Source organism: Nannospalax galili, unplaced genomic scaffold, assembly GCF_000622305.1.
Source record: "Nannospalax galili isolate Female #2095 unplaced genomic scaffold, S.galili_v1.0 scaffold543, whole genome shotgun sequence".
NCBI classification, from domain to species: Eukaryota; Metazoa; Chordata; class Mammalia; order Rodentia; family Spalacidae; genus Nannospalax; species Nannospalax galili.
Genome location: NW_008352270.1, coordinates 4,676,717 through 4,687,603, shown reverse-complemented (window position 1 = coordinate 4,687,603; position 10,887 = coordinate 4,676,717). Strand labels below are relative to the sequence as shown.

Sequence of the window (10,887 nt, the reverse complement as noted above, 5' to 3'; positions counted from 1 at the left end):
ACCTCCACATAGGCTATGACAAGCATACACCTACAGTCAGACATATAAACACATACATACACACAAACATACACACACATACACAAAAAAAGAAAAAAGTTCTCTGGAATGAAGGTAAGAAAGAACGAAACAGAAATTCAGGTCAGATTGCAATTAGCCAAGCTATCAAGTTAAGGAGTTTGGCTAGTAAATTCAATTTTTTCATTTCTCTTCATTGCCTAGAACAGACCATACTGATTTAATCATTGATGAAGAAAAATATGATAACACATTTGGAAAGGGACAAAAATAAAAGATTTGTTACCACATGGAACAAAGGACTTTTTTATGAGAACAGTTATAACTAGCTGACCATCTATGGGAAAATGACGTACTGAATCTACAGTTAAGAGTTTCATTAATTTTACTATTTATGTTCTGCTAGGGGAAGCGAAGTGACATGGACTATTAAATACTGCTACTTCTGCAACTGAGTTAACAGTTAGACCAACAGAGAAAACTTCAAATTCACCTGTACCATGTGACAGTTGGATGTTGTCTACAAAATAGTTCAAGTAACAGACTCCTCTTCCTCTCTTCAAATTCTCAGTCAATTCAGCTCAGATCCAGAATATAATTTAGACCTGAGGTGGAAGGACTCCCATAGATTCTTCTAGAAAGGATTGCCTGACTGATCTGGAGATCATTCTAGATACCACTACAGAGTAGATCATTTTCCCTGAGTGGCCCTGAATCTTCAAGGAAACATCCTAAAATCTCACACTTTACAATTCACAGAGCTAAACTTAGTCTTTAGGACAAAGAACAGAGACTCTGCAATTGCCCTCCCTAGGTTCAAATCTTGGCATCACAGATAAATGATTTGGAAAGAGTTATATTCTCTGTGCACAAGTTAAACTGGTTACAATATGAAAATTACAGTAATATCCACACCATAGAGGATCTATGAAGATTATATAGGTCATGTGAAGTTACTTAGGAAAATATATGTACTCATGTAAAATATAATCATATATAAATACACTTTTCTAATTTTTCAGCTTTTCGCCCAGTATTCATCCCACTATGTTCCTGGCTTACACATGTTACACACAAAAAGGTTTCTGACATTTCCCTCATCTTTAGTCTTCATTCTTTCCTACCCTTTGCCAAATAAACACAGTGAACTTAACCAGTAAAAAAATTAATAATAATAATACAAAACCCAAATCTCACGTCTTAGTAATTATCAAACTTTCACTTACGTCAGCTATGACATTTCATTTATTGCTTACAATAACTAAAAGGAAAATAAAAATCATCCTGGGCAATTGAGAATGTGCTTTTTCCATCATAAGTTAGAACTCTTGGATGTTAGGTCTTGGTTATAGCAGCTTCAGATGTGTTTTCAGAAAGCGGAAACAAACACAAGCAGCTTTCTTCCTGGAGGGAAAATCCTTTCTCCCAAAAGTACTGATTTAGTTCAAAGGCAAACCTAACTCTAATCTAAAATAGAACAAGATGGAAAGTTTCTTAGAAGAGAGTCTAAGCGTAGGACGGGGGAGGAGAGGAAGGGTAGTCACACACTGAAATCTCATTCTTGTACATATCCTAGTACATTCCTAGGAAACAATCAGAATTTCTGTGTCTGAGTTAAAGAAGCCCAGTAAGCTGAATGGGAAAAGTAGAAATGGAGTTCGACTGGGTGATGGGTCATGCACACCTGCAATCTGGGTATTTGAGAGGCTGAGACAGGAGGATAATGAGTTTCAGGCTATCCTGGGCCACATAGTGAGATGATGTAGCACTCCCCACCCTAAAGCAGAAAGGTAGATGAGGCTCTGGCTTCCATATCTATATTCAATTCACTTTCAAGATTATTGGGAAATAAAGCCCTCTAGAACCAGTGTTGTGAGCTTCCTTGGCAAGCTCCTTTCCAGATGGAAGATGGTCCAGGGCATTTCAGACTCAGAAAGCCCAAGAAGTCTGTGAGGTATGACTTTGAATGATGCATATCTAGTGTTTCTCAAATTGTCTTCCAGTGAAGATCCAGGAAGTCATGCTCTCTGGATTCCTCCTTAGAGTGATGGGTAAAAGAGACTGCCTGGATTCCAAAACACAAGTCAAAAAGATGAGCTTCTAACCTAAAAATGCCTAGAATACCGGGATCATAAGGCTGAAGAAAATGATGGTGTGGTAACACATGCCTCTAACCTAACATTCAGGAGGCTGAGGCAGGGGGACTGGGAATTCAAGGTCAGCCTGGGTTACACAGAGATATAACCCCCTACCAAGGAATGACGGGAGAGACTAACACGGGCTGGAAAAGAACACTTCCCTGAAGAGTGAACATTTGGACAGGCAAACTGCCTGGATGTGAAGGATCAAAGGAGAGTGTCAGCACTGGTGAAAGAGAAGAGACTGCGAAGAAGGAGGTCACGTGTCCACACAGGCTTTGCATCTCCTTCCTGGAGCTGGTGGTGGCCCAGAGATGCTGTTAAGAGTAGCAAAAAGCCCCGTAAATTTAACTGGTCCAGACTATAAAATCCCTAGTCTATCTGTTGGAGGACCCACTTTTCCAGTCTTACTGGTCAATTACCTGGCGATACCACTCCTAGGAAGGCAGGTTCACTTTAAGCTATGCTAAATAGATGGGCAGAATACCTGCTGCATTAATGAGGTAGCAAATTCCTGCCTGGAACTAGGGCAGATCTCTGCAGAACTTTCGAACCAGCCACAATCATGTAGGTCTCTGTAAGTCTGTCCGATTTCCTGAATTTTTCAGGAAAATGTAATTTCCCCTTTTCCTTTCATGCCTTTCTTACTAAACATGTTTTCTTTAAGGCTTTGGGCTGCCCCTAGCATCTTGTATTTCTTTACTTTTTCCCTAAAGCTTCCTTCTCCCAGCCTCGCGAGTCTGACTTCTGTGCAGGCTGTAAACCTGCACGGCTTCATGGCTTTCTTTCCTTCTTCCCACCATTCACCTTCTCAAGGCAGCTGCCAGGATTACCAGCTTGCCCGCCCAAGGATTTTTCTTTAAGATTCTAATAAAATTGTAAAAGCTTCCGTTTGGATCCATTCTTAAAATCTTTCATAATTTTCAATAAAAAACAATTCCGTCCTTGGAGCCTGACATGGCATATTTACAGCTTTTGTGTATTTTATTCATTGAACTTTATGACACACCTGTGGCAGAGGCAGAGCAATGCACCACATCTACTGTAATGATGACAAGAGGAAGAAGTTGTGTAAAACCCATGAGAGAGTCCTTTTCTTGAGTCCAGGCTTTTAGGTTCTAAATCCAAGGCTTCTCACTGTACAGCATCTCAGCCAATCAAAATAAGGTTTTACAGTATTCAGGTATTCCAGAACATCTTGTTATTCTTTAAGCATCAATTGTGTTTGTCAACTCTCTGTCCCTATAACAAATACCGGAGGTAATCAATTTCTATCGACTCACAGTTTGGGAGGTTTCAGTCCATAGTTGGTTGGACCTGTGGTGAGACATCATGGCAGGAGCACATGGGAGGGTAAAAGCACTACCTCATATCTGCACAGGGAAAGAGGAAGGGCCTGGAATTCTCTAGTCACCTTGAGGGGCATGCTCCTTTTAATGTTCCTATCAGTCTGGGAGCAAAGCCTTTAATACACGTGCCTTTTTAGGGTATCCTAGATTCAAACTGACAGCACTGTTTTCTGGTGTTTTTCATGGTATAGTAGTTTAATCTCAGTATTTCAAAAATCTAAATAATGAAAATTATGAGAGCCACTCAGAAAGTTAATTTCATATCAAATATGAGCAAGAAACTAAAAAGCACTTAGAGTACATTACTCACCTCTTAAAACCCATCAGAATTCCATTATGTTGTGTTATTTCCAATTTCCTAAATGGCATGTAAAGCTGAGTCTCTTTTTCCTTAAGGAATTTTTATTTCCCCCATAGACTGTTTTGGCCCAAACTGTTTCCAGAAACTCTTAAAGGAATTTGAATGAACTGAATGTCATAGGTTAGGAAGTGACCCAAGGAAAACAGAGTAAGACAGAATTAGGCAGAAAAGGGAAAGGAAAAATGAAGACGTTAATAAATTAGTGGTTCCTTTTGTCTGTTGTCTTCCTTGAGAGGCCCAAACCTATTTTCAATTGTATTGTCTTTAATACAATAAATTATTTCAATTTATTCCTCCATGTGTCCATTCTAGAGAGATTTAGTCTGGAAGACTAAAAGAAGAATAGCTCTTAAGCTATCTCACTTTTAGCTTCATTATTTTCTCGAGACAAAGTATAGAAGATTCTGGTACTATCGTGGTGGCAGCTTTCATAAATACTGCTAGTCATAGCCTAGGGGTCAGTTCTGCAGGATTATGAAGATAAATACAACCAGTGTTCTGTCATTTATCCCAATGTTGACTACTTGAAGTCGTAAACCTGTGATAGCATTCTTGCAGCCTCTTTTAATGGTCACTCACCAAGGCCATCAAACTGATGGCCCCATCACAGCTGCTGTTCACTGACCCCAGCTCTACATGTTATCTTCTGCTCTACCAGAAAATGCTCTTATTCTAGATGAAGCTCAGATTTTAATATTCCTGTCCTCATTCTCAACTCTGACTATGAAACTTGGACTAAAGGGAACTTAGTGTAATGTTACTGGAAATATGGTAGAGATTAAACCCAAAGCTTTGGACATAAAAAACACTCCACCGCTAAGCTATACCATCAGCCCCAATGCAATGAATTTTTGCTAAAACAATCTAGACTTCCATCAATAAATATTGATTAAATATGGTACATCCAAACAGTATTTAAAAAGTGAATTTCGTTGACATGCGTTGTCGCCTAAAGTCAACATGGCTTATTAAAGTGACAAGGACAAATCTAAACAATCTTGTGTGAGCATCTGTGAAATGAAAACCCCCTAATTATTCTATTTCTAGTTTTTTTTTTCCTGTGTGTCTGTTTGTCTGACTGACTATACCTATATGAAAATGAATTTTAAAAGATCTGGAGTTGGGTATGGTGACACATGCATTTAATGCCAGCACTTGAGTCACAGAGGCAGGCAAGTCTCTGTGAGATCAAGGCCAGCCTGGTCTAGGCCAGCTGAGGCTACAGGGACACCCTGTCTCAAACAAACAAACAAACAAACAAACAAAAAGATCTGGAGACTTTATTGGTTTGACTAACAGAAATTCTTGAATCCACATGGGATATAGTTGGACATATTTGGTATCCAGAATTTTAATGTATAAAATTAAACTTAGAAGCAAAATGTGAATTGAATACAAAATGCTTTTTGTCTAGGGAGGAGCAGGCTTCTAGCCAACGCACAATGACGACTTCAAGTAAGCCAAATGAGCAAGGAGGGGGGCCTCCTATAAGGGAGGCGCAACCCACTCAGCCTGTATGAAGATGACTCTTCTCAAAAGGATAGGGCATGTAGCCCTGTAGCACTGCCCATCCCAATGATGCCGACAGTCAGCCAAGTCATACCCATCTGAATCTGGAGGTACTCTCTGATCACCCCCTTTCCTTTTAATAAGAGTCTGTGTGAGTTCTTTCATCTCTGACTAAGGAGGAATAAGAAACAGGCCCCAAGCCATCAGTACCCATGAATAGCAATCTCTCTGCTGTGAGAGAGGTCAGGGAGGAGTTCTGCATCAGCTGCTGCTGCAACAGCCTTAAAAGATGTGTCCACAAGGCTTGATTTGCACCTACTACAATGTTAAGAACTTTGCTTGAAAGGTCTACGGTGATACCAAAATACAAAAGATTGATCAGATATTAATGTTCATTTATGTATTTGGCTGGCAAGGGCTCATCACTTTCTTTCTTCCTAAGTTTTCAATCTCCCCTCCCTGTTTCCAACCTCCTCTCCTTTCTATACGTACTATGAATTTTAAATAGTTCATAGAAATAGAAGGGAGATTTTTTTTTTTTGAGAAGAAGAAGGGAGTCAGCACACTGGGAATACGCTAATCCGTATATAAAAATATCATAAAGAAACAAACGATTTTTTTTTAGATACCTCCCCTAGCCTGGACCAGTGGAGGTGCCTATTCTGGAGCCTACAGTGAGAATGTGTTAAGCTAATGCCCACCCAGGGATGCCTGGTGCCAAGAAGGGTGTCTGGTGCCCTGGCTCAGGTTGGCAGTAAGGTTCTCACATAGGTTCATGGAATCCTGGGAACCGCGGAGCAATAGAATGCCCACCACCAACCAGAACTCTTGTACAACAATCTGCTTTGTTCACTCAGCCTGAGTAAAGTTTTTGTTTGGAGGAAGGGTGGACTGCTGTTTAGATACAAACAAGCTACTCTAGGTCAGAGGATTGCAAAATATATTCTTTCCCCTACAACTCCCAAATCATTCTGGGAATCAAACCCGGGGGTCCTGTACATGCTAGGCTCTACTACTGAGAGCTCTACTACTGAGCTGCATGCTTAGCCCCTGTTTTAAATATTGTGTGTGTGTGTGTGTGTGTGTGTGTGTGTGTGTGTTGTTCTGTTTTTTGCTGTTTTGAGAGAGGATCTCCGAGAGTCCCAGCTGGCCTGGAACTCACTACGTAGACCAGGATGGCCTCAATCTCACAAAGATCAGCCTACATCTGCTCCCAAGTGCTGGGAATAAAGGCATGCACCACCACACACAGCCTCCTTTTTCTGAGACAAGGTCTTGCTAAGTTGCCCATGCTGGCCTTGAACTCACTATATAAACCAGGTTGGCCTTAAATGTGTGATTCTCCTGTCTCAGCCTCCTGAGTAATGATGATGACAGGCCTGCACCACCAGGTCTGGCCTTTTTCCTCACTTCCTGTGGCGTCAGGATGAAACCCAGGCCTTCGCATTCTCTGGGCAAGTGCTCTGTCACTGAGCTCACCCTACCCCTGGCCTGTGCTTCTGGAAAGGGCCAGAGAGTCACCATTGCAGGCTTTGCAGGTTGTAAATTCTGTTCCAATGCTCTGCTCTGCTGTGGCAGCACAGCAGACAGGCAGATAACTACGACAAGTTAGTGGGGTGACAGGAGACGCACAAGCGGGCACATGGGGTAAGTTTAGAACCCAAATTCAGTCTCAGCAGTGATTCCCACCCAGAACTCAGAAAACAGCCAGTGAATGACACACACACTGGAGAGGCCCTGGCCTGGATTTCCTATGTCAGTCTTCCCATGGCCCACTCATGACCCAATAAATGTCAGAAAAATGGATTTCAAAACTCACAAAATAGATAATGATGTGCTTTCTATATTGCATAAGGATCTGCAGATAATCTTTTAGTCTTGCTTGTTAGATCTGGCCTCCGCGGGCATTGCACAACACGGGTGCACTTACATACGTACAGGCTATACGCTCATGCACATAAAAGAAACAAAGAAAGAAAAACAGATGGGGGAAAGCCTTTATGAGATCTAATTGCACAGCATTAGGGGACAGCATGGGAAGATGTCTCCAGGCTTGCTAAAAAGTGAGTAGAAGGAACGACCTGGGCCTTCAGCCACAAGGCCTTGTATTGCGGCTGAGGCTTGCACATGCAGGACTGTCATTTGTAACAATCACGATAGAGTTTTGGGTTCCACCAGTAACAGGCTTACGCTCATGCACATAAAAGAAACAAAGAAAGAAAAACAGATGGGGGAAAGCCTTTATGAGATCTAATTGCACAGCATTAGGGGACAGCATGGAAAGATGTCTCCAGGCTTGCTAAAAAGTGAGTAGAAGGAATGACCTGGGCCTTCAGCCACAAGGCCTTGTATTGCGGCTGAGGCTTGCACATACAGGACTTTCATTTGTAACAATCACGATAGAGTTTTGGGTTCCACCAGTAACAGGAGGTCCGAGGAGTCAATGGTAGAAAACACTCAGTGGGAATAGCTTTTGGGGTGAGTGAGGTCATGCAAAGCCCACCAAGCCTTGTGATGGTGGCTGAGGCCAGTAAGCTGTCTGAAGCCGCTGGAGCTGGAGGAGGGCCCTCTGGAGGAGGATCATGGCCTCTGGTACAGTGTTCCTTAGAGCTGGTGTGTAATTTCTTCAAGGGTCCACAGCAGCATTCAAAGCCGCTCTCAGCCCCAGGGCAGCAGTCAGGCACAGGGAAGAGTCTGACAAACGTCAATCAACTGAAGTGTCAAACCACCTGGCTCCCAACAATGGAAAAGTAGTGTTAAAGGGTGCTTACAGTAAAGACCTATCACAAGCATCTGTAACTTTATTCAGCAGTGCTTAACACTTAGCCAAACACCCTCAGGAAGGGTTGTATCCCCTCCTACTCATCTGTCTCCAAATTATTTTAAAATTGAAAGATGCTAGACTTCTCTCCACAATGGGAAAAAATGTACATTAACATAGAGAAATGGCTCAGCAGTCAAGACCAATGACTGCTCTTGCAGAGGCTAGGTGCTCTTGCAAAGGACCCAGTATTGGTTCCCAGTACCCCCCTGGTGGCTACAATGGTCTTTAACTCCAGTTCCAGAGGATCTGACACTCTTTTCTGGCCTCTGCAGGCATTGCTCAATAAGAGTGCACTTACATATATACAGGCACTACACTTATGCACATAAAAAAGAAAGAAAAAGAAAGAAAGAAAGAAAGAAAGAAAGAAAGAAAGAAAGAAAGAAAGAAAAAAGAAAGAAAGAAAGAAAGAGGGGGAGGGAGGGAGGAAGGGAGGGAAGAAGGAAGGAAGGAAAGAAGGAAGGAAGGAAGGAAGATAAATTTACTTAATTAAAATTAAATAAACCTTATGAAATAATTTATAGTGTGGCTTAGTATTTTAAATAATTTTTTTCTTCTCTATATAGTCAGTCTTTAAAGGCACTAAATCAAAAGGAGCAGAAAATATATTCATTTGAAAGTAAAGTACTTTATAATGCAACTGACTATGTTCAAATTCTATTTCAGTTGAGTTTTAAAATTATACCTTATGGGAAAAGTGGGAGAGAAGGATGGGGAGTTGGGGTTCCTGGGAGGAGTGGAAGGAAGGAGTTGGGGTACATATGATCAAAATGCATTGTTTACATATATGAAATTATAAAAGAATAAAACTCTATTAAAAATTACACATTATTTTACATGAAAACACAAATTTTTCATTTATTTTTTGTTTGCTTGCTTGGAGACAGAGTCCCTAGCCCATGCTGGCCTCTCACTCCCTATGTACTTCAGTTTGATCTTGAATTCCTGATTCTCTGCCTCCACTTCCCTGAGTTCTGGAATAACTAGTGTAAGTCCCAGGTCTGGTTTATGCTGTGCTGGGGATTGAGCCCAGGACCTCATGCATGCTGGGAAATCACTCTGCTAACTGAGCTACATCTGCAGCCCATACATTGACTTTTAATTGATGTAAAAATAAATTCCTTTTATATCATGAAGTCTCATTTTGATATGACGTAGCTGCCCTACTTAGAGAAGGACATCCAGAAGCCACATCCCAAGCTGATATATGCACCTTTGTAATAACAGCGCCATGCTTTTTATAGCAGCTTGCATGCGGGCTATTTGACCCCCTCCTCAAGACCTAAATATAAGAAACCATCTAAATGTAAAGAACTCTTTCTTCTTTCTTTTTTAACCTGTACTTTTGGTTTTCACAGATATTAAGAGAATATAAGAGATTTCACAGATATAAGAGATTATAATCTTGCCAGTTGGTCTGATCTACATTCTTTCCTCCTTTCTCTTTTTCTTTCCCTTCCTCTCTCCTTCCTTCCCTCCTCCTTTTCTTCCTCCCTCTTTCCTTTATTTCCTTTCCCTTTCTTTTGCAGATTTGTCTGCTTTTATGTAATAGACATGATTTTAAGAATGTTAGTAGGATTCAGACACAGATTACCTTCCATGGCCTCCTTGGGGACAGCACTGTCCCTCAGGATGGTCAGTGCCCACCGATGGCTCATTCACAGAATTGAAGCAGCTGTTTGTTTCGGTTTTGTGTTATTCTTACTGTTGTTTCCAATTTGAGGACCATTTTCCAAATCCTACAGAATCTGGGGAAAAGTTGGGCCCATACCTGCGCTTTCAGAGAAAGAGGGGAAAATGAACAAAGGATAGTATTGTTTCCCTTTCCTCCTTTTAAGTCACTAAGGCTTAAGGTGAATTTGGACTAGAAACTGGGTCTTTTTTCCCTCTGAATGGTCCATGTCAAGCTGTCATGATTTTACCCCCAGAAAGGCAAAATCAGAACGAATCGACATGGCTTTTCTTTCAGCAGGATGATGGCAGTATGCCCACAAAGTGAAGCACTGTAATTGCGGCCTGCTTTGAAACTGGGTCCTTTTTGTTCTATATTCATTTGTCCTTTCTTCTAAGTTAAATTTTAGTAAAAATTTAAACTGTCTTATTTGTATTTTCCACATTCAGTATAATCCATTAAAAACACCTTTGAACCCTCCTTATATGTCCTTTCTTGCCTTCAAAAGCAGCCTTTGTTTTTCGTCCAGACTCTTCTGTGTCATTTCCAGCATCTAATTTTAATGGAAATAACTTATTTTCAGTAAGGTTTTTGAAAGCCGGGTTCCTCCCTTTCAGAGAAGAAAACAGCTACACGATGGCACAACTTCTTTCAAGCAAGTGTTGGCCCCTAGTGGACCAAAGGTGACAACACAATTTTTGAAAGATTCAATAGACATTGAATATTCTGATTGGGGGAGAACAGATTGCAAGCACAAAAGAATGCAGAAGAAAATGCGATTTATTTTCCAAAGTAGTATATATGCATTGTATGATATAATAAATCATTATCAACAAAACTGACTCCTTGGTCAATTTAAGGCTTAGAAATACAAAAGTTATCAAAGACAAAATTATAAGTCAAATGAAGCTGAGCATGGTGGAATACCCCTTTAATCTCAGCACTTGTGGAGGGAAGGAGGAGGCAGGCTGATCCCTATGAATTCCAGGCCACCCTGGTCTACATACTGAGTTCCA

At 41.0% G+C, this 10,887-nt stretch overlaps 1 non-coding gene across 1 annotated transcript; it reads right to left on the bottom strand.

The window, feature by feature from the left end:
- Nucleotides 1-10,090: 10,090 nt before the first annotated feature.
- Nucleotides 10,091-10,222, bottom strand: LOC115067002. Its single transcript, XR_003846440.1, has one exon. It is a non-coding gene; the product is annotated as a small nucleolar RNA SNORA69 (small nucleolar RNA).
- Between the last annotated feature and the right edge of the window lie 665 nt (nucleotides 10,223-10,887).